This window comes from Lepisma saccharinum, chromosome 1, assembly GCF_977018435.1.
Source record: "Lepisma saccharinum chromosome 1, izLepSacc3.1, whole genome shotgun sequence".
NCBI classification, from domain to species: Eukaryota; Metazoa; Arthropoda; class Insecta; order Zygentoma; family Lepismatidae; genus Lepisma; species Lepisma saccharinum.
In genome coordinates, this window is record NC_139229.1 from 223,873,775 (window position 1) to 223,899,428 (window position 25,654).

Consider the following 25,654-nt stretch of genomic DNA (forward strand, 5'->3'; position numbering starts at 1 on the left):
TTTAAGGTCTCCTGCAAAGCGATCAAATCACTCCTCAACTTTTTAACTCGAACGTCCAGCATGAGAATCTCTTCTGCGTGGTCTACACGCTTGGTGTGGCCGAAAATGTCGTTAGGCATTTTGTTAACGGTTATTTATTATATGATAGGTGATTCGTAATTCTATGAAGAGAGGAACGAGTTTGTCGTAATCTCCGAGGAGTTGAACGTATAAATAATCGCCTGCTGAAACATCGTACGCCATGTTAGAAAGCATCTTGTCGTGCTTGATTCGAAAAATGTTCTTGCCGGTAGATATTTTGATTTCGCCTACGTTTTCCGGATTCACGGTGATTTGAAGTTTCCCACGGATCGGAATTTCGTAAAAATGTAAATTGTTGTTGAAGATGTAAAAAGTTTTGCCGACGTCTTCATCCAATTTCCTCCAAATGCTGTTGAGGTGAATGATCAACAGACCGTTGAGTTTAGGTAACACGGAAGGTAGGACTTCATGATCTGGTATGGACGGTGCAGTTTCCATGATGATCTGTTTTTTGAAACCGAACAAGTTCATAGGCATGCTGGTTATTTAAGGATACGGTCAAAGTTTTATTTTGTAATGACAGTCAAAGTGTTTTTTTTACTGAGTAAAAAATTTTTTTTTTTGAGTTAGTGAAAATTGTTGTGTGTGGTGGTGAGTGCTAATTATTTGCACTGTGCTCAATTCTTATTTATTTCTAAACGACGATGTCCCCAAGGCAATGTGTGAATACCACACTCGAGGACGCACCTCTTATCGTGATCGGGATCCAGCGCAATTTTTCTAACTTTGTTTGTTGTAATCACATGGTCTACACTTTGGATTCTTTGTTCTATACTTAGTATCGTCGATTTTGAGTAAAGGCAATCGATGTAATCGTGGAAGGTGAGTTTGTTCTCCACCGTATTCTTGCACACACCTTTTGCTTTCTTCGTGACGCTACTTTCTGTTCTCATGGCATACATTTTCGAACGCAAACCCGGGAACTCGACAATAATATCACCGTTACATTCATCTTTCAGTTTACCTAGGACTTTTTTGTTGAGGGAAGGAATCCCAAATCTGTTGGGTTGAGGATATGCAGAAGTATCAAAATACTCAAGCATGGAAGGATTTTTTATGTCTTTATAGAGGTTAGGTGTTTGTATGCTGTAAATGAAGCTGTCTGTGTCCGTGTACAAAAGTGACATCTTATCATTGAAGAAGGGTTTCATCACGTCGTAATGAAATTCGAACATGTAAAGTTTCGACAAGTCGAGAACCGTTGCGCCAACGTAAATTGGTTTTCTGAATTTCATCAATTTTATATCTAGATTGAAAAGTGCCAAATCCTCATTGTAAATTTTTCTCGACTTGAATCTAGGATCGGCCACCCACTTCATGCATTTATTTTTATCCGAAACCAATTTCACGTCTAAATGGTTCCGCACGTTTTCCATCGTCTTGCCATACACCGCGTTATTCATGAATTTAAAAAAATCTTTGTCTAAATCGGAAGTGGCAACCGTCCTATGTTGCGTGTTTGTTTCAATGTACGGTTTGAGCCAGTCGGAATGTTTAAACCTGAGGACTCTTCTAATATTCGCTACCTTAGCACCCTTCCCGATCAAGAATCGGAGATTCGAGTAATGAACAACGTATCTCTTTTTCCCCTCTAGAGTCAATAAAAGCTTGCATTGATTAGAATGAGGCGAAGATTTAAACTCGGATGCCGGTGGTAAATCGCTGAACAGATCGTGTAAATGGTCGGGGAATTCGATATCCACCTCTGCGAAGAAGCCATACTCACTATCGTCGAGATTTTCTATATCTATTGATGCCCATTCGAATCCCCCGTAAGGAAGTTTCTGCACCATGGCATGTCCGTAGAGATTATTAACATAGGCGTAAAAGATGTAATTCGATGCTCGATTTGAATCGTAATCTTCTTTCATGTGCACGTTGTTGGCTTTTGCATATCTCTGTACACATTGTACCATCCCGCCCCGAATCCCCCTCTCGATGAAAAGTAACATGTCCACGTCCGATATCAGTTCCAGCTTGATCTTTGTCTGGAATAACATTGCCGACCACGCTAATCCCGGTAGGCTGTAGAAATACGCTGGATCTAATTTATAAATATTTGTTGCCGTTTTCCTGAACGCTTGAAACACATCCGCGAGTATCGTTACGTCTAATTTTAAGTAGGCATCGTGGTAGTCTCCGAGTGTCCTACATTCTAATTTCTCCCACATGAGTTGCGCGTGTTGGTATTCTTCGTCCGTGATTAATTTCTCTCTGAGTCTGCTGTAAAATTATCTTGGAAGTGGGAGAGCGTCGTCGTTAAATTTAGAATTATCACTAACGTATTCGTAAGGATAAATCCCTTTACGTCTAACGAGTTCTATGTCTACGTTGGGAAAACTAGCTTTTGTAATTTTGAATTGTTCGTCTAAACGTTTGCTGGCAAGAGCGTCCAGGCTGGCAGAGAGAAATCTGTATGAATCCAGAAACCTCATCTCGATGGTATTTTTAGTCTCAGGAATCATAACTTTCTTACTTATAGAGATGTATCGTTCTTCGTTTTGAGCAAAAATATATATTTTTTGAGCGTCGTATCCGAGTTTCCTAATTAAGGGATGAAAGTCGTAATTAGAGCCATTGTGAAAGAATATGGGTACGAATAATGGTTTTTGGATTTTGAGGTTGCATGCATTACAGATTCCGCTTATGAAGCGACCGTCCGTATGCGAATGGTGAAACACTTTACGATTGTCGTCTGTGAAGTGGTTATCACACACAGGACACTTGACAGTGTCATAGTAATTTTGAAGTTCGATAGCAGATAACGGAAGCATCGGTTTCGATGTTTGCAGCATGCATCCAATTTTCCCAACCTCCTCGATCATCTTTTCGAAGAAGCGTTCGATTGCATCGGGTCCTCGGTATACGTACGGTTCATCTATTTTATCCTGTCGCACGACAACGTAACCGAAATTGTTTGGTTCGTGAAGCTGGTAAGGTGTGGTGGAAGAAACTTCGGGATCCGGATCGCAGTATGAGAGTGGTTTGAGGAACGCCTCGAAATCAGCAACGATGATGGCCGGATGTTCCAACAACGCCTTGTGCATTCTAAATTCTTCCACTTCGTTCTTTTCGGGCATCAACATTCGAACCGGTCTGTTGTTGCCGCAATATATTTTATGTTGAGCAAGTTTATCGATAGCAATCTGACGTCCAGTGTATTTTCGATAATCGACTCGTTTTATATCGTTGAATGTGGTTAGACATCTCGGGCAAACTTCGATGTTGTTTGCATACTTTGTAGTTTGACTTCTGACCAAACGTGAAAGTGAAAGAATGAGACAGTAATGGTGAACACTGTCGTTTGAAATTAGAAGAAGATTAATCACACGAGCATCGTCATCGTCGACATGGCTTATCCTGACGGGATGCACGACATGTTTATCCAACGTATAGAAATACACGTTGATGATTAAGCGTTTTCCTTCTGCATTTCGTGCTCGTGTTTCGAATTTTGATATATCAGAAATGGTCACCGGGAATTCGATGCCAGACATTGCATTTTCCAGTTCAGGTTCATGCTGCTTGTAATGATAAAGTTGTTCTGGATGATCTGACCAATGAATCGGGAGAAGTTCCGCCAACACACACCAAAGGAAACACTTGTTATCGCTGTTCTGTATATTTAACACAGCCCTCTTGTGTTGAAAGTTCGGTGGAAGAGGAACGTAGCTGGAAGCGCGAAGAGGCGAGAATCGGTTCACGTAAACGGTTAACGTGTGAGGACTTCCACACAGAGACCATCCCGACCCTTTAGCCTCGAAATCGTCGTGTTTCTTAACCAGTTCATTTGAAAGATCGGAATAAAATTCGTCCAAATTATCGACGTCCGCCAAATGAAGAGCCTGGTTTTTTGTTCGATGATAAAATACTCTTGTTGTACCATCGACTTTTTCGTATTCGGAAAATAGATCAACGTATACTTTTATGGAATTATTTTCCAATTTATTTTTTAGAATATTTATCAGGGATGTTTTCGTTTCACGCAAGAAACTAAGAATGTCGCAGCCTGGTCCCGAAATATAAGAGAAATCCTGAATATGACGGTTGAATGCAGATCTAATTGGTTTGCGTTCATCCGATAATTTAACTTGTTTGGAAGTGGAAGCTTCGGTTCCTGGATCATCGATTTTTCTTTTCAATGTTCCTTGTTCGGTCGATGGTTTGCAAATTTTCAGGTGTTTACTTAAATGTGCAATGCTGATCATCTTTCCGCATCGAGCACAAGGCTTAGAAGGTAACGAACGATTAATTCTCGAACCTGTTTCGCTACATCTTGCCCTGTGTACCGATAAATTGTTCCTTGAGATTAGCTTCCCACAAGTAACACATTCAGTTTTATCATTTTTACGATTGAAACTGGTGGTGGATGCCATTATGCTTTCTCCAAAATCACAGAAATAAAAAAATCTAGTATATATAGCGATACAATTTTCTGATATGTTATTTTATATAGAATTTCTTGGGTGCGAATACAAAATACTCAAGAATTCAATCTATACTGTGAATAGAATTTCAGGTATGTTATTTATATAGAATGTCTTGTTTGCGAATACAAAAAACTCAAGAATTCAATCTATACTGTGAAAACAATTTTCAGGTATGTTATTTTATATAGAATTTCTTGGGTGCGAATACAAAATACTCAAGAATTCAATCTATACTGTGAATAGAATTTCAGGTATGTTATTTATATAGAATTTCTTGTTTGCGAATACAAAAAACTCAAGAATTCAATCTATACTGTGAAAACAATTTTCAGGTATGTTATTTTATATAGAATTTCTTGGGGGTGATTACAAAACTCAAAAAATTCAATCTATACTGTGAATAGAATTTTCAGGTATGTTATTTATATAGAATTTCTCCGGGAATACAAAAAATCAAAAATTCAATCTATACTGTGAATATAATTTCAGGTATGTTATTTTATATAGAATTTTCTCGGGGTTCATACGTCCCTCTACCCGAGCGGGACTCTCCCCCTTCAACGTGAACTTTGGGAGTGGCGCGAATTCCATACCTGAACGTCCGTTCCACCAGGCACAGGCACGGAAGTGGACGTTTATCGCGGCAGCACGAATACCCCACCTGCTGCACGGAAGCGGATCTCCACGTGTAATTTTCGCCCGATACGCTCAACGCCATGTGCATACGCAAGATCATGACCTTGCGCAAAAAAATCAAGGAAGCCAAGAATTGCAAGACCCACTGCCGCCGGGCAAATTGCTCGAAATGGACGCGAAACACAACACGGCGAAGTTGATGATGAACAGCATGTACGGTCAGATGTACGAGCTGAAAGACATTCCCGAAGAAATTCGCGCTCACGTAAACCAACCTTACGTTCAAAGGCCGTACGGGAAAACGTTGGGGGCTCGTTCGTTTCGAAGAACCCCGCTTGCGCGTCTCTCGTTACTTTTCTGTCGAGAACCATCCTACTGAAATCGCGCGACGTGGTTGAAAATATTCCCTCGAACCCGCGACCGCGCATGATGTACATGGACACGGATTCGCTTTTCATCCTCATGGATAAACGCGATCAGGATAGCTTGATCGATCATCTGCACGAGCGGTTGGTTCCCGAACTTGCGGGTGAAGGTTGAATTCGTACTGAAAAACTTTTTCGCGCTGACCAAGAAAAAGTACGTCGTGCAGCTGGCCGACAGCGACGAGGTGCAATTCAAAGGGCTGAGTACCGCCATAGACGTGCGAGAGAGAAATTTTCTGATCACGATCCTGAAGAAAGCGTGGGGTGAATACTTCGACACGGGATATCGTACGACGGACTCGGTCGATCAGATCGTCACGAGCATCGTGTGGCCCACGGCGAAGGCTTACTTGGAGTTCGTGGAAAGACACGCGACTCAATTCGATTTGGGGAGGAAGCTCGATCTGTCAGCCCCCGCTGGCTAGTTTCAAAAGCGATTGCATCAACGCTCTGGCTTGGCGCCACGTTTTCGAGAAGGTTTTCAGAAAGGATCCGGCCATGTACTTGCGAACGAATTTCCCGAACACCGTCTGCGACAGCCACATTCTGAACGAATTCACGTGGACGACCCAGCATCGTTTCCACACGCATTACTTTCTCGGCTGGGGTCTGATCTATCGATTCTGCTGCATCATTCCAACCTTCTTCATCATACACTGCAACATCAACTACCTGGTGCTGCATTATACGGTTCTGGAAAACAAGTTGAAAGTCCTGAAAGATTTGTATCAGGACGTAACCGAAACTGATGCGTTCAAAACTCAATTCCTGCGCCTCCTGAGGACGGAAAAAAGAATATCGAATCAGTACAAAACTTTCGAACGGACGATCCTTCCCGATAATTTTAGTTTTCACCAGATTGTAGAGGGCAGCGAGCAGCACCAGCACGTGTGGTCTTGGGCCACGTACCTCGATTCTCTAAACTTGGATGCCAGCAAAGAACGCTATTTTCCCAAAAAGGACTCTGCATTCGTTCGGGAGCATATCGAGCGCGTAAACTGGGTAAAGATCCCCCCACCGTGGGTCGACGTCGTGCGAACCCTTTTTTCTTATTTTCAAATGAAATATCACAATTTCGGAGCCAGGCAATTTGGAACCGAGGCAAACACCGTGAAAGCAGTCGTTTCTCCAAAGTTGGGGTTCAGCTTGATCTTCGACCAGATCGACCAGCAGGAGAACGAAGCGTGCTTGCTCCATTTTATCCCAGGCATTCGCATTGAATTCTCCTGCTGCGACGTACCGGACTCGTGCTGCGAATTTTGCCACACGATGTGTTTCCTGCAAACACTGACCAACACAACCCCGACGCTCATTTCTTCGGATTTGAAAGTTATACTCGTAGGCGCCGAACCTTCCTCGTTGCAACCCATCACGAACTACAAAGTGTGTAAAAAATGCCGTGCCTGGTTTAAATCGTCGTCCGATGTCGATGCTGCAAATTAAAAAAAATGATAGGTCACTGAAGATCGTAAAAAAAAATCGTAAGATAGGTTAAGTTATATCACGTAAGATCGTGATCGAGTAAGATGTTGGCAACACTGCGAGAAAATAAGGCTTGTGTCTTACAAGAGCAAACCATTAAGTCGAGCTCCACCGAGCCCCACTTTCGGTTGGTGAACTCTCCATTTGGGTCTACTACAGTTCGGTGTGCAAATAAAAAAAAAATGATAGGTTAAGTTATATCACTGAAGATCGTAAAAAAAATCGTAAGATAGGTTAAGTTATATCACGTAAGATCGTGATCGAGTGAGGTGTTGGCAACACTGCGAGAAAATGGGGCTTATGCCTTACAAGAGAAAACCATTAAGTCGAGCCCCACCGAGCCCCACTCCGAGCCCCATTTTCGGGCGCAGAACTCTCCCACTTGCACTACTAAGTAGGTCAAAATACGTAGAGGCTCTCGTGTAGTTTAGCACTTAATAAAATAAATAGGTTAAGTTATATCACGTAAGATCGTGATATACCTACCAAGTGTGAGTGGAAAAAAAGGGAAATTTTACTAAAACATTGCTAAACGCTAAAACATCGACAAAAAAGTGTCAAAATATGTCAAAAACTGATATTCAATTGATAAAAAAAGGCTATAAATGCATACCTACCAAGTGTGAGTGGGAAAAAAAGGGAAATTTTACTAAAACATCGCTAAACGCTAAAACATCGACAAAAAATTGTCAAAATATGTCAAAAACTGATATTCAATTGATAAAAAAAAGAGGCTACAAATGCATACCTACAAAGTGTTGCGTAGAAACAATACGTTTACACTACTATACAGCAATTTGGTTATTTTAAAAATGGAAAAACACATGTATACGTACATGTGCTCTCTAGGAAAGTATTTATTTCTTTCAATTCGCTATTCGTTAATGTACCATAACGGACAAGTGACAACCAATATTGCGTACGTAACCAATCCCGAAAAGCGAAGTAAACAAGATGCGAAATTTCAATTTCACCCGGTTCGAATTTTGTAAGGTTCAGTATAAAACATTATGCTGTCTAATTTTAATCGATGCGTTGTATAAAAAGATACGGGCTGTGCATTTTCTTCAAAAACTGTTTCTACATCGGATTCGATTTGAAATCCGGCAAACGGGCTGAAGTTCTTATAGTTAATATGTTCTATCTCTTCGCCCCCACGGTATGAATTTCTTCAGGCACATAGTGAAGGATTTTAATTCGAGGCAGATTTAGTGTCGTATCCATAACCCGAATATATTCAAATTCTTGTGGTCAACAGAGAGAAATTTAGCGTGACATTTTTTTTCGTGTTTTTTGAAGATGAGGATGTGCTAAGTACATAGCCGGAGGAGCCATAACATTTTTAAAGTCATGCCACACACTTTGCTCTATTTTTTTTACAACAGTGCGTGCACGATGTCAGCTTTTTTTTCCTCCTGTTTCAGTCTCCGTCGCCCCAAAAAATCAAAGCTTTGGACATATATAAATAACATACATACAGAATGGAGCCGCAAACCGGACCCTCTGGTCTTTGCAAAAATATACCATGCCGCAACTGTGGGAAGTTGATTTCTAAAGGAAACATATCTAAGCATAAGAAGAGATGTCGCCTACCGCAAAATAAAAGTGTTGATGTCCCCCCGGCAAAAAAAACTCGGATTGATGCACAAGAAGGTTCTGCTTTGAATAAAAGTGCTCGTACCGTGACGTATAAATCTTTACCTGATGAAAAATGTGATTCCGGCACGTTCTTGGCTAATTTGAAATCTCTTGTCGTTGACAAATTACGCGATTGCATTATTAACGTCGCTATCAAAATTCATCTTGTGTTAACCCTTATGTATGAGAAAGTCGTCTCGTCCAAGGCAAGCAGTTTCAGTTTCTATGTAGGATGTGAAGGCTTACATCAGGGTAAACACGACGATCTTGACGAAATTATAACGCGTCTATTTAACCATCTAGTAGGAAAACAAGAAGAATTTGAAGGTCGCGGAAGCGGGTGGAGTCTTTGTGGCCGTAACAACATGTTGCAACTTAGAGTGTGTACCTTTAAAGCTTTAGGTAGAGCTAAAAAATGCTGCGATGACAGACATTAAAAAAAGGAAAATGCAGTGGTAAACATAGAAAGTAAAGATAAGAAGAGTTTCTTATGGTCTGTCCTCGCAGCGTTACACCCAGCCAATGATCATCCCCAACGTCTGTCCAACTACACCAGATACGAGAGGAGATATAAAAAAGTGATGAAGGGAATTTCATATCCAGTGGGTTTGAACGACATCGACATAATTATAAAACAGTAGAAAGAAAAAAAGGGGCAAAACATTGATATTTCCGTGTTCGGGGTTGATGATTGCGGCGACATTTGCGTTCTCAGACCTGCAAAAAGCCAAAATAGCGTTATCAGACTTCTTCTCATAGACGACCGTTACAGTTTAATTCGCAACTTTTCACGCCTAGTGGGAAGTCAAATCAGCAAGGATCACAACAAGATTGAAATTTGCGATCGGTGCTTGAGAATTTTTAAGGGGGAAAAATCTTACAACACAAGTGTTTCGGTTCCATGCATGCAGAACCCGAAGATGTCATGCCGGAACCTGGAAGCAAGATGACATTTCAAAAATTACAGGCTCTTCTCCCCCATCCTATTGTTCTTTATGCTGATTTTGAAAGTTTTCAAGTTCCGTTAGACTCATGTGACTTTGACCCCACTATCTCAAACACAATACCAATTTTTCACCACGAACCTTGCAGTTTTGCCATTTACGGGGAAAAGTTAAATAAGGTTATTACGTATTGTGGACCCGATGCTGGGAAAAACTTTGTCAAAAAAATAGCAGAATGTGCCAAAGAACTTGCACATAGACTTAAAGTTCCTTACGTTTTTCCACCCCCAGTCACAACGGAACAACGTCAGAGACACGAAGTAGCAACAAGATGCGAGGTGTGCTTCCTTGATTTCACCCCCGAAAAGCACAAGGTAGTACATCACAACCATCAAAATTCTAAAATTTTCTCCATTATTTGTAACGTCTGCAATCTCAAAATCAAGGAAGCACGATTTATTGTTGTGTATCTCCATTACACAGAGAAGTACGATACACATCTGTTCATCAAAGAGCTTTACAACATCACGAATCGCATCAGGATCATTCCGAGAACTAGCGAATAGTATATTGATGTAAGGGTGTGGATTTCTCTCGAAGACGGAGAAAGTGTAGAAGTGCAAATCCTAGACTCTTACAATTTCCTGTCTTCCAGCCTGGCCACCCTTGCAGTACAACTTAGCGACGAAGATCTTGTGGCCTCGAAACAATGTTCTGGGGAAGACAATTTGAGTCTTTTGAAACGTAAGGGCGTCTACCCCTATGAATACGTCAATGAATTCGGCAAATTCGACGAGACCGAACTGCCACCGCGTACTTCATTTTATTCTCATCTCACCGAGGACGTTTGTTCCGAAGATGATTATCGACATGCCCGTAGAGTGTGGTCGGCCTTCAACTGTCAAACCTTTCGGAACTATTACGACCTGTATCTCAAACTTGATGTCACCCTTCTGATGGATATTTTCGCATCGTTTCGGAACAGATGTATTGCAATCTACAAGTTGGACCTAGTACATTTTTTTACAACACCGGGGCTGACATGGGAGTCCATGTTGAAATACACCAATGTGGCTCTGGACCTCATCACGAACAAGGAGCAATATGTATTTCTTGAGAATGCAGTACGCGGTGGCATTGTCCAATGTCCATGTTGCCATTCTGTTGCAAATAATCCTTATTTTCCTGGTTACGACGCATCAAAACCTGACACCTACATTGTCTACTGGGATGTGAATAATTTATATGGTCATTCCATGTCGCAGTGTCTTCCCATCAGTGACTATCAATGGATGGACGAAGAGGAACTCTCCTCCAAGGATTTTCTGAAACTGGGCAGAAAATAACGAATGGCGCTGTTACTTGGAAGTGGACCTTGATTATCCCGAAACGCTCCATGATAAACATCAAGGATTGGCCATAGCTCCAGTAAAAGAAAAACCGCCTGGAGGATCGGAGCCAAAACTCGTATTAAGCTTGAAGAACAAACGAAATTACATTCTCCACTACAGGTTACTTCAATTCTATCTGAATCATGGTTTGCAGCTCAAGAAATTACATAGAGGTTTGAAGTTCAGACAGAGCAAATGGTTGGAGCCGTATATTGCTGAGAACACCAAGCGTCGAGCACAATCTACAACTTCTGCGGACAGACCTCTACAAGTTGTTTAACAATGCAATTTACGGCAAAACAATGGAGAACGTGCACAAGTACATCGATGCAACATTAGTCAGGGATGTGAAGAAATTTGAGAAAATTTCTGGTTCCCCATACCTTAAAACATTCATCATTTTCGATGAGAATTTAATATTCGTTGAACGTAACAAGAAGGAAGTGAAGCTCAATAAGCCGATTGCCATAGGTGCCACCGTTCTTGAGCTCTCTAAATTACACATGTACGAATCCTACTATGATCAATTCCAACCAGTTTATGGCGATAACATTCACATTTGCTACATTGATAGTGATACCTTTGTGTTTCTAATCCAAACACAAGACCTCCATCATTATCTGATTTCGATGAAGCATCTCTTTGATTTTAGCAACTTACCATCAGGCCATCCCTCACATTCATTGGAAATTAAAATGACCATAGGAAAGTTCAAAGACGAAGCGGTCGGTAATTACATCAGTGAATTTGCAGGACTTCGGGCAAGAATGTACTGCGTGAAGATTGCAGATAAGAAAGAGATCAAGAAAGCAAAAGGGGTGGGAAAAAGTAGCACAGCCAGATTCACCATAGAAGATTACAAAGAATGCCTGTTTTAAAAAAAACGAAGCTAACCACCGATCATCGCATTGCGATTACTTCGCACGAACTCTACACAACACGCATGACCAAGCTAGCATTGGATGGCACGGACAATAAATTAAATGTACTTGATTGTCAAGTTCATACACGCGAGTGGGGACACTGGAATACCAGTGACAAATGTAACATGTGTCTCCCCAACTACAGCACCCTAACCGCTTTGCCCTCTCTCTTTTCTGTTTTGCGTGCTTTTGTGAAAGATGAAAAGAGGTAACGAACGACCTTCACTAATGCCTATAGGTGATTGTCATTAAGTTCAGCTCTACCACCTGCAACTTTTTCTACCTGATTCATCCTTATAAAATAACATAATACGTAAGTACAACAACAATGAATGATGTTCAAGCGTTGAAAAAGATGCTAAATTAATCAGTTGAATGCATCAAGCTTCAAGACTTAGAAATAAAGAAACCTTATGTGATAACTTCTGGTGAAAATATTTCAACTCAATTTGGTTCTCGGATACGCTTGTTACTTAATGATAAATACAGCGTATTTTTACCCGAAAGATATACTAACATGTTATCTGATAAGAAACTGTCTACGTTAATCAAAAACAAAACTCAAATTGTCTAGAATTGTAAATTGGATCTTCCTGGCAATATATCAAAACACGCCATAGAATTTGTTTAATGTATTAAATAACGTGAAAATGCCGATGGATTTATTTGGTTTCAGAAAACAAACCAACATGGAAACTGTACGCCGCACGACGACAGATAATTCATTACTATCCAAACTCAACGGTCTGTTGATCATTCACCTCAACAGTATTTGGACGAAATTAGACGAGGACGTTGGCAAAACTTTTTACATCTTCAACAACAATTTACATTTCTACGAAATTCCGATCGGTGGGAAACTTCGGATCACCGTGAATCCTGAGAACGTAGGTTAAATCAAAGTCTCCTCTTGCAAGAACATTTATCGCATCAAGCACGATAAGATGCTTTCCGGCATCACGTATGATGTTTCTACAGGAGATCGTTTATACAAGGAACTCCTTGGAGATTACGACAAACTCATCCTCTCTTCTAAGAATTACGAATCGTCTATCCTTTAATAAATAACCATAATGCCTAACGACATTTTCGGACACACCAAGCGTGTAGACCATGCTGACAAGATTCTCATGCTGGATGTTCGAGTTAAAAAGTTGAGAAGTGACCTGATTGCTTTGCAGGAGACGTTAAACAACAGTTTAAAATCTGAAGTGGTTAGTTTACAAACACAATGCTTGGATCCTATTCTGAAAATTGATTCCGAGTTGAAAACGCTAATAAAAAAATATGTTGACGTGCCTTCGTACGATAGGGTTCAAAATATACAATTGAGTGTGGATTCGCTTCAAAATGATTTGGCCAAATTACAGCAATTTCAAACAAAAAATTTGGAAAAATTTAAACTCGAAATCGAAGAACGAACTTCCACAATTGAGAAGAATTTCTCTGAGCTTCATGTGGAACGTCTACACGATGATGTTTCCAAATTCACCAAAGAATTCACCACCACTTTGGAAGAAATTAAATCTAAATTACAAATTTTAGAAGATACAATGACAAATCTACCATCCTCCGACGAATTGCAAGTTATTAGCAAGAGCGTGGAAAACATCAAGATTCAATTAGAGGCTTATCAAGATTTCGAAAACATTCAAACCACTATTGCTACGCTTCAGGCATCTTTGGAGGCTCAAGCTCAAACGGGTATTCAAGACACATTAAGCACGGTTCTGCAGAAAATCGACTACCTGGAAAATTTGAAGGTTGAAACAAATCTTAACCATTTTCATTATGTACTGGACAACATACAGGGTGATTTGGAATTGTGTGCCTTCGAACGAAGATTTAGAAAAATTGAAAACGGCAGTGACGGCATTATCCGAGTCGAGTGACATAAAAAGTTCATTGAGTGCTCTCGAAAGTACAGTAGCCAATCTTCCCACCTGCAAAGAATTGCATGCTTTGAAAAGGAAGATATCTCGAATGCTAAAACGTTTAGAAACAGAAACAACAAATTCGAGATGAAATTGCTTTGTTTCGCGACATGGTGTCCACGTTGCCAACATCGCAGAGTGTCACGGATCTTCATACCCAGTTTACCGAGATGAGGGACATCGTGAACGACCTTACCGTGAAAAGCTCTTAATTGAATCTAGTTGAGAACCTTCAGAACATTGTAGTCAACATTAGAGATCAAATTGGAGCGCTGGAATCCACTCAGGAATCGACGCTGGCCGCTTTGGGTGCCAAGTTGCAAGAACTGAACGAAAACTACAAACAAATGAATGTCGAGGTAAAAATAAAACCATCTTTTTCTTCCGTAACGGATACCATCGTCGAATATTTGTTGTTGTCGTTAGTGTCGATACTAGATTTGCTAAACTGCATTATCTGGATGCCATCGAAATCAACAGCGTACGGAATCAGCAGAGAATTTTCACGTTCGTTGAAGGTAACAAACTGTACATGTTACATCCTTATCATCCATATTACAAGTTTCTCATCGATGGCACTATTCAGATACACGAATTTTCGTATTGGTCTCACGGCAGAGAAGCTAGTGTCCCCATCATGACCTTAATATCGAATCGTGGTGTCCAGAAAGCAGGAAACATTCCTTTGGCATATTGGAACGAAACACACAACATATATGAAATACACCAAGACGAAGATCTTACTGTGTTTGATGTGAGTGCAGGTGATAAACTTATCATTCAAAACACAAGTGAGGTAGCACCCTCTTTGAATCCCATCACGTTAGTCCTTCTCTTCAAGCGAGATCTCAATGTCTAGGCAACCAATCGTCGACGAATTACATAAACTTGCACGCCGCAACTACGAACGTTTAGCTGTAGTAACAAAGGGTATCGACGACCTATGGCAGGCGGACCTCGTCGAAGTGAGCAGCGGTAATTTGAAAAATGTACATAAATTGAACAAGGGTCGCAAGTACCTCCTCACCGTCATAGACACCTTTTCAAAATTCGTTGAAAGCCAAAACGGGGACATGCCTCACGGAAGCATTCAAAACTATTTTCGATGAAAGTGGCAGACGACCACGATTTTTGCAAACAGACAATGGAAGGAATTCTACAACACCGTGTTCCAAATGTTTATTTATTTCAGTCACTTGAAAGCCAGCAACGTGGAAAGATTTAATCGAACTTTGAAAACGCACATGTGGAAACGATTCACGCTTCGGGGAAATTACAAGTGGGTCGACATCCTGCCGGAACTCGTTGACGATTGCAATCATACCGTTCACAGTACGATACGCATGAAACCAGCGGACGTTAAACAATCCGACGAACAGCGATTAATTTCTACGGTTTATTGTCCAAAATACAGTCCCACGACCAAGAAATCAAAATTCAAAATTGGTGACGTACTTTTGAGAAGGGATTCACTAGAAATTGGAGCACGGAACTTTTTACCGTGGTTCGAGTTTTACCCGGAAATCGTCACACGTATATAATAAAGGATAGTAGCGGTGAAATTTTGAAAGGAAGGTTTTACCAAGAGGAACTCTCTAAAACGAAACACGTCGACACGTACCTCATCGAGAAAGTATTGCGTAGGAAAGATAACAAACTGTTTGTCAAATGGCTTGGACTTCCGGAAAAGAGTTGGATCGACGCAAAGAAAGTGATCTTGTGAGTACGTGTAACGTGGTGAAGCGTCTACCCGATTCGGAACGCGAAAAAAAACGGCGAGTTATTACCGGACAGCATCCGTCAGCATCCGTTGTCTAATCATAGGACATTCAGGGTGTGGAAAGACGACACTGCTCATTGATAATTTTCTCCTCGCACCCGATTGGTTAGACTCGGAAAACAGGCATCTCTATGTATTTTCAAAAAGTCTCGAACAACCAAAATATAGGCAAGTTATTCATTTGTACGAAGGACTGGGCATTTGTACGTTCCCTTCCGAAATCATTCCACTGGACAATTGTCTCGATAATTCCGTTATCATGTTCGACGATATGATCCTGGAAAATCAAAGTGATATTCGTAATTTTTTCACTCGAGGTCGTCACAAAGGATTAGATTGTTTTTACGTGGCACAAATTTTTTACAAGGTTTCGAAACAACTGCTACGTGATAATGCTAATTTGATTTGCTTGTTTCGCCATGACCATACGAATTTAAAACATGCACATGATGATTACGTTGGAGCTGACATGAATTACAATCAGTTTTCTAAATTTTGCTCCGACTGTTGGAACCAAGACGACTTTGGTTTTGTTACGATCGACATGACACGATAAACCTGATGACGGAAAGTACAGGAATAAAATCAACGTTTTTATAAACGTCTCAACGTTATAAAATAACGTCATATGAAAACGCAAAATTTTCAAGATGACAAAAACAAAAAAATCAACTGTCGCAAAAGGTAAAAAGAAAAACGTTTTCTCAAGCACACATATATATTGTAGAGATATATATTCTTTCTTTATTTCTTTGTACTTTTTTCCCCATTTGCTGGTACATATACGCTCAAATGAAGAAAAAAGTACAAAGAAATAAAGAAAGAAAGAACTAAGATAGAACAAGATGAATGATTTAAAGAACAAATGAACTGCGTAGAACTTGCTGAACTTTTGCCTTTTTGGTCATAGCAAATTTTGATTTAAGCTTAGGTGTAACGCGAACTGCTTCTCTGAAAGCTGCAATGCACTAAATATGTTAACAAAGCATATAATAAATATAGGCAAATGTTCCCACTCTCTCCTCTAATTTTATAGTTCAATTATTGATAGCATACAACATGGTATAGCTCATATCCCATGAAATTAAAACCTACTCTCTTTTTCCATGAACTTTTATACAAATCTATTACTTATTCTTTTTCACTTCTTTTTCAATTTTTTTTTGGTTAGCAGCGAATCGAAGGCGCTTAATCCTTTGCCCACAATACATGTAAAATTCTCGCAATTATTTTTATATACGACATTTACACATATTACAGACGGAAATGTCTCGTAATCACTTAGTTCGTTCTATTATCGCTGAATTCCCCTTTCTTTTCTCATTTCATTATCCCGGCTAGACCGACTATTCCAACTTCCTCCCCCGCCGTTGCCCCGGCGAAATTTCCATCTGTAAACCTGTCATTCATAAACAGGTCCTCTTAAAAACTCTGCGTCATATAAGTAACCCCGACCCTTCGCCATCACTACGATCAGATATTACCTCCCCTTCCCCCAGAAATATTTCCCCAGTATCATCTGAAAGTCCTTTTTCTGTCGACTTTATCACCCGCCATCATTTATTATAACTCTGCTCCACTACCTTTTACATTTTCCTAGTTTTTCCCTTTTCGCGCTTGTTTCATTCTCATCGCGACCTCCTGCCTGTGCTTCCGAGAGAGAGAGAGATCTAGGCTCATCGAAGTGAACGGACGACGATCTTTGTGGACTTCCAGCACCAAAGGACCCAATCTTGTCTGGACCGATTGGCTGATTTTCCCATCTCCTCGGCCGCGATCCAGCTGTGGAGCGTTTTCCTCAGGAAGTCTCCTGCTGCGACGACGTCCTACGCTTGAGTTCCAGACTGCCATTCAAATGACGTCACGGCGACCTACATCGGCAAAGCCCCTCCCACTCAGTGCGTGTTGACATTGTTTACATGCCATCAAGTAGTACGCATGATTCCTTTCATCGACCGCAGTGTACAGCCTCGTTCAAATGACGTCACGCTCACATAATGCGAAAATGTCATATACGTCGCCAGGTTTGTGATCACGGATGCTGATGTTTCTTTAGTGGATTTACATTTTCACGCCCTGTGTGAGATAGGAGTCTTTGTTAAGTATTTTTATCGTCTGCTGCAGATAACGTTCCGCCTATGGCGACGTGCAGTCTATGGCGTTGTCATTGTGAGAATCGCTCCGCCCCAACATTATGCGTGTGTATTTGTCAGTGTGTACTTTGAACTCCGCAAACAGTCAACAAACCCACGTGTGTTGTGCGGTGTTCCTTCACTGTATAATGACCTGTTTTTTTCCAGCTGTTATCGTGTTGTCATGTTTAATTTAAAATTAGTTAAGTGTCAAACCTATACGATTATTTTTTTTATCTATGCCTCAAGACATCGTTTATTGGTGCTCCTACTGTTTGAGTGCACAAGAGGCTGTGACCTACAGTTTTATTTTTTTTCTCTCTATGTGTTTTATTTTTTTTTCTGAACGGTGTTTGGTGCTACGAATCTTTTGATGATATGAATATTTTGGTGATCTCAATATTTTTTTTTGGCGGTGATGTGAATCTTATGGTGAATAGTTTGATGTATTGGTATTCTACGGTTTTGGAAATTTAATAAATGATAATTTTTAAATATAATCTCCTCCGGAGACGGTCGACCATCAAAGAATGAATCGATTAACTTAACAAGGGGAAGGTAGAGATATGGAGATTATTAAACCGAGAAAACCTCGTCATGGTAATATTCACGCTTGTTTATTTCCTGGAATTGTCCGACCAGCGGGCGATCCCAAGAATGCGCTAACTTTGTAACTTCCGTGAAAACAATGACTGAAAGGCAAACGCGTGGATCTAAACAAGATCTAGCGTGTTCGAAAGGTTTAACAACCTTTCAAAGCCTAAGATTATAAAAGCGAGCTCACTCTCCGAACTCGCTCTCATTTGACTCTTATTGGATTTTGACGCTCATTCGACGCTCACTCTGGATCATTAGTCTCTGATTGCACTTTACTCTAGAACACATTACACTCGCCTACCAGGTATGGACAAGCGTAAATAACCCTTAAATTCAACATTCCATATCTCTTCCCTCTTAATCGGAGCAGGTTCAGCTAACAGGTACAATTAAGCTCTACATAAATGTATTATTGAAACTTCCCCGTGACCTCAGATCCCAGGTAAGACGGGATTACAACAATATAAATAACCTTAATATCGAAAAGTGGATCATCTGAAGTTTTGGTGACGACAAATAGAAAGTATATAGGCTGAAAAAAAATGTCGAAACGCAAATTTCAAGAAGAGGATAATGTTAAGCTGCGTGATTACCTCACGAAACGCTTCAAAGGTTGGAAATCCGAGAATCGCGGATTCTACGAAGAGAACAAGCGCGAAGGACAACCTATCATCAGCGGTCTCGGAAAAGAAATTAAAAATGTCACGGAACAGAACAAGGATCTGATCACGGATCTCGTACCTCTTGCCGCTCGAAATTATGAAGATTTTCCTCCGATGAAGATTTTCCTCTCTCCAGCATTCACACTTTTCTGGAACTTAGACAACCGCCAAGACGTCAAGCCATAGGCAGCACTTCATCGGATAAAATCGAGTTGGAACCTTTGGCACAATACTACCTGAGCACGGGGAAATTCGACAAGGATGAAGTGTTCGGATTGTACCCGAGCATGGAAACCAACGAAGGCGTCGTGTGGAAGATTGGAAAATCGAAAGTCACCTTCGAAGGCAACGACATTAAAATTAATTTAGGTGAGAAGAACAATTGGTCTAGGTATCCAGGTACAGTGGGATTGTGGGAACTCGTTGCCAAAAAATATCCGGAATATTACACAGACGAAGATTACCAGAGTTACAGGGAAATTTTAATTATGACGGATGACATGTATCAAAATAATGACGCCACACAGAATAGGGTGAAATCGAGCAGCGGAGAGAAGTACAGAAATCTCATCAAACCCATTTGGAACGATATCTAAAGTGGAAGCCTTGTCAAACGCTACAACACATTACCGAAAGAATTTGTTTGGGTGGACGACGTGACAAAACTCATTGACAGATTGTTAGTGATAGCCGGCGAAGAGAATGCAGGCAATCGTAATTTTTACAACGAGAAGGTGGGCATCGTGGAAATTATCGGCACCAAACTTTCAAACTTCATCGTGAATGACGACAAAGGTATCGGGTACCTCATTAAAATTATCAACAGGTTGCCTCCAAGATTCTGGAACGTGGCCGAAGCAAAAGATCTCGTGAACGACATCATCAACAAGTTACCTTTCGAAATGCATTTACCAGGGTACCAGTACTGCGGCCCCTGTACCAAACTCGAGAAACAAAGGAACTTCTTGGTTAGAAAACAAAACACGTAATAGAATTTGTTTAACAGAAAAAATCTCAGAACATTTATAAATAACATACCGTGAAAAAATCTACAATGAAGCCCAAGGGCGTCGTGTACCAGATACCATATTCGAATCTGAAAACGCTGGGTGCCCTCGATGAGTTACTCACCAAGAAACAACGCGAAAAGAAATGTTCTTGCTTGACGAAAGAACACGGAATAAAATTGCTGCTCAGCACTCCACAATTGAGAAGGTTGCAGCAGTCGAGAAAACAGCAAAAGACAGGAGGTTTCATGTTCAGCATCCCGGCAATTTTAGCGGCTTTGGGGGCTGTAGGGAGTTTGGCAGGGGGTAGCGCCACCATAGCGAAATCAGTGATCGACTCGAAAAAAAGCAAGGCGGAATTGAAAGAACAGAAACGTCACAACCTGGCCATGGAGAAGAAGGGGAAAGGCGTCATGAGCAAGTTTTAAAAAAAGAAGAAGCACTCACCAACTACGACGTTGAATCTTTAATCACACCATTACAAATGAAACACTTCAGAGGCGTTTTCATGACAGATTCATTACCTCCAACCGTTAGAAACAGAGAATGTGGCGTAGTTAACTTGGACAGTGATCAAACTCCAGGCACGCATTGGATATTTTACCACTACGCAAATAATAAAGCATTTGTTTTCGATTCTTTCGGAGGTGTTCTACTTACAAATTTAGTCAATTATCTGAAAACGAACAACCTATACTTCAATGATGAAAGCATTCAAAATTTCGGAGACGTGAAATGTGGTCATCTCTGTCTTTCCATGCTCGCGTTTCTCTCTAAAATAAATAGCACAACGATCGAAGATTTCCAGAAAGCACTGTGGAACCTGAAACACAATGGGAGTGTTCCATCTCACGAGAGTAGTATAATAAGCCTGCTTCTGCACCATTAAGTGAGCCGCAGTGTTACCAACCCACCCCCAAGAAAATTTCACCATGTGATATTTTACAGGCGAAGCTAACCTACAAATAGGAGTTGGCAACACTGACTAGTCGCTTCACAAACCTTTTTGTTTTTTAAACATTTTGCCATATGATATTTCACAGGCGAGGCTAACCTACAACTAGGAGTTGACAGCGTAGCCTTCTAAGATGATAAGTATGCAGTAAAATGAAGAAGAAGAATCAATGACGCTAACTGGCGGTGCAGTGTTAATGCTTCCTCTTCTTCTTCTCCTCCTCTCTCTCCCTCCCCCCTCTATTTTTTTCTAGCATACTGATCTATTGCATGCTAACCAAACCTCTTGGGAGGCAGGGCTCTTGTAATGCCACGGGTCCTCCACATGTATGTATGTATTTAATCCGATTTGTGGGAAGATGGAGCTAAATTTTGAACTTACAGCTTAATTAATCTGCATGCATGCTTAATGTTTGACTTTCTCTTGTTTCTAGTTCGACATGAGATACGCACAATTTTACTTTTTGAAGTACAGTTAATATTACCTAGGATAAGCTGTGACATACAACAAGCGATCGACACGACCACCTGACACACAGACAGAGAGAGAGTGAGCAAATTCAAAGTGTGATCTATCGTGAATTAAACTAACCTCCCTCACCCACCCACATATAGCCTTACAGGTGACTAAAAAGCAGAAAGTGGTGCATAGCCTGACAGGTGAACTAAACTAACCTCACCAGCTGACACACACACACACACACACACTATGCCTTACAGAGTAAGGCTGCTATTTCACTTGTAAGGGCCAACACACACAAGATCTATAAAAACTAAATTAACCTACGACATAAGCCATTGACACACACACAAAGCCTTCCAGATAGGCTATAAGCAACTCACCTCTTGCAATTGTATAACGGGGGAAATTAACCTACAGCTAGCAACACTGTTTGAGCTGCTTTCGACGAGTAGTGTTGCCAAACTTACACTTTGCAAAAATTGGCTCTACAGATAGAGGCTTGAAACATATACACACAAAACACCTTAGCAGAGTATGCTAACTTACCTCATGTAAAAATATTACCTAGTACGGGTTAAGCTGTGACATGCAACTAGCGAACGACACGACCACCTGACACACAGACAGAGAGAGTGAGACAGCTTATACGCAGTTTTTCCTACACATGTACTGGGTTTAAAAGGTAACTTGCAACAACTATTTCACTCACCTCCTATCAATAACGCCTAACATATAATAAAATAACCACACGTTTTTGATACTTGCTGCCAGAACATAGTGGTTTTAGACTGTAAATTCAGCCCGATTATTCTATTTGTGAAGAAAGAAAAATGATGATGCTTGCATACGGTATTTTGCGTGCCCCCAGTAACCTTGCGTTCAATTCACGGAAGCTATGACGTGTATTTCCTGTTTCGCGAACATACGAGAACCTTTCACAACGTCGCATCAGATAATATATTGCAAGAGTGAGTTGGTTGATTATATAAATCTAGAGTAGTGTAATTGAGCCGGTTCAAAATAGTACTTAGTAGGTATCCCTTTTTTATCAATTGAATATCAGTTTTGTGACATATTTTGACAATTTTTTGTCGATGTTTTAGCGTTCAGCGATGTTTTAGTACAAGTTTCAATGCACAACTTTGTTTCCCACCTCGTACTTGGTAGGTATATCACGATCTTACGTGATATAACTTAACCTATCTTTTTTTTTTCTAACGATTTTTTAATTTTTTTACGATCCTAAGTGATATAACTTAACCTATTTTTTTTTATTTACGATCTTTTAAGTACCGAACTAACCTACAAGGGACTCTGTTTGTTTTAATATTTCAGTATTTTAAGGTTTTCACAAATTTTATATAACCTAAAATGTGTTGGGTGTTGATTTTTTTTTTGTATGTGGCAATTTTTTTATGAATTTTAAAACTGTTCCGTCACCCTCTCGTTCTTCACGTCGTACGCGAAGGACTTCTCTGCAATCAGGATGACGCTGCACACGGTATCCTCGGGCAACGGACTGTTGAACTCGCAGACGATCTTGATGTTGGTTCGATCGTTGACCACCACCTGCTTCCGCTTCGTGGTGTTGATGACGAACATCGGCCTGCGGATTTTGAATTCGCTGGGAGTGTAGTACATGTCCACGTTTCCCTCGGTCACGCGTTTGTAAGAGGTATAAGCTTCGTAAAGTTTGAGGTAATCATCTTTGGTCATGTCAAGGATGTAATTCTCGCGCGGGAACACTTCGTTCCTACCGTTCTTGAGATAAACGTTCTTGATCTTGCAGTCGTCGAATTCGCAAACAGATTTTTCCTAAGTCTTACCGTTTCCAAGATAACCCCACTTCCGGTCGCCATTTTGGATTTCCGAGCATAGGTTCTATTCATATTTTACTTACATATAGGCGTACGTGATGAATCCGCAAACAGATTTTTCCTAAGTCTTACCGTTTCCAAGATAACCCCACTTCCGGTCGCCATTTTCGATTTCCGAACACAGGTTCTATTCATACTTTTTCTCACGTATAGGTGTACATGACGAATCCGTAAACAGATTTTTAACAAGTCTTACCGTTTCCAAGATAACCCCACTTCCGGTCGCCATTTTCGATTTCCGAACATAGGTTCTATTCATACTTTTTCTCACGTATAGGTGTACATGACGAATCCGTAAACAGATTTTTTACAAGTCTTACCGTTTCCAAGATAACCCCACTTCCGGTCGCCATTTTCGATTTCCGAACATAGGTTCTATTCATACTTTTTCTCACGTATAGGTGTACATGACGAATCCGTAAACAGATTTTTAACAAGTCTTACCGTTTCCAAGATAACACCACTTCCGGTCGCCATTTTCGATTTCCGAACATAGGTTATATTCATACTTTTTCTCACGTATAGGCGTACAGTGGGATCCATGAGTATTACCGTGCAAATTGTCCATCACCATCTTCGTGCACTTTATTTGACCCAATAACAGCTTCAAGAATGAAAAAAAAACTCAAAACAAACTGTTGACAACTTCTGCACAAGCATACATAAAAATCCATCGCTTGAAATCACATAGGATGTAAGAGAAAAATTAATGAAATTAATCATGGACAATTTGCAGGGTAATACTTATGGATCCCACTGTACGTGATGAATCCGCAAACAGATTTTTTGCTAAGTCTTACCGTTTCCAAGATAACCCCACTTCCGGTCGCCATTTTGGATTTCCGAACATAGGTTCTATTCATATTTTACTAACATATTGGCGTACATGATGAATCACCAAACAGATTTATCCTAAGTCATGAATTGGAGGGTTCTATGACATCGGTAACGCGTCTGACTACCATGCTCAAGGTCCCGGGTTCGATCCCCGGCCGGTTCAAATCCGGGAACTTTTCTAACGGTGGAAGCGGCCCCGGCGCCTACCCAGCGTCGAATAACATGGGTACCTGGGGGAAACCCTGGGGGGTAAAGGCGGTCAGGGGCGTGATGCTGATCACATCACCCCCACTCATGACCGGATCAAGAAAGTGTGGGGCGTTACCCCCACACCCCCTATACGCCTTCATGGCGTGGTGCTATGCACAGGGGAACACTTTACCTTTTTTTTTAAGAGAACAGAAAACACACACACAGAAAAAAACAATACTGTGGTCACTACAACAAATAGTCTTCTTCAACCCCAATCCAACAACCCAAAAATCATCATCCTAACTAGAACCATGTAACTATCTGCCATCTGTTAGAGGTTTTGTGAACTAAGTGGTGCTTTGTTTGTTTGTAAAAAAAATGCAATGCTTTTTGCACTTGGTTATCATCACCTAACATGTTATTAATTGTTTTTTAAAATTAATTACAACTGAAAACTAATAATTAATATTATCTAAAGTTACTAATTAATATTATACAAGTAATTGATATATTTTTTTTGTTCTTGTTGCTAGTGTTGGGTAATTATAGTTGTTGCAAATTTTAGCTCTCGCGTATGACAGTGTCTGAGTTTTGTTGGGTATATAAGAACAATTTTACACGACCTCTCTCGGTTCTCCTCCGTAGCCGTGCGTGTTAAGGCGTTCACTCGTTCTTGTCATTGTTCGTTCTACGTGTGGCCTATAGGTTCGAACCCGGTCGTGGTCGAAAGTTTTTCAGCGTGTCTAGGAGTCTTTAACAGTGTGTATATTTACTTCTCTGTGTTGAGTCTACGGATTCTGAACGGGGTTGTTGAATGTATATGTTGTTCTTGATATATATATATATATGGTGTTCATGTATGTATCCAAAGCACATTGGAAACAATATTCGATCATTAGCTGCGTTCAACCACTGCTGCGGTGGAGTGACCACCCCCTGTCCCCGGGGGTCCCCCCTGTCCCTGGACCCCTGTCCCCGGGGTCCTATTCCTGTCCCTGGGCTCGTGTTCCCGGGGTACTATCCCTGTCCCCGGGCTCGTGTTCCCGGTTAAGTTAGGTTAAGTTGTCTAATGTCTATGTCCGGGCTCGTGTTCCCGGTTAAGTTAGGTTAAGTTGTCTAATGGCTATGTCTATGTGTAATATCTATGTCCATGTCTCTGTCTTTCCAGGTTTTTTTTTGTCCTATGTCTGTTTGTCAAAAATTCGAGATATTTGCAATTGAACGCTGGACTTAGAAAATTTTCGATTGATGAAAAAAAATTGCTTCCAT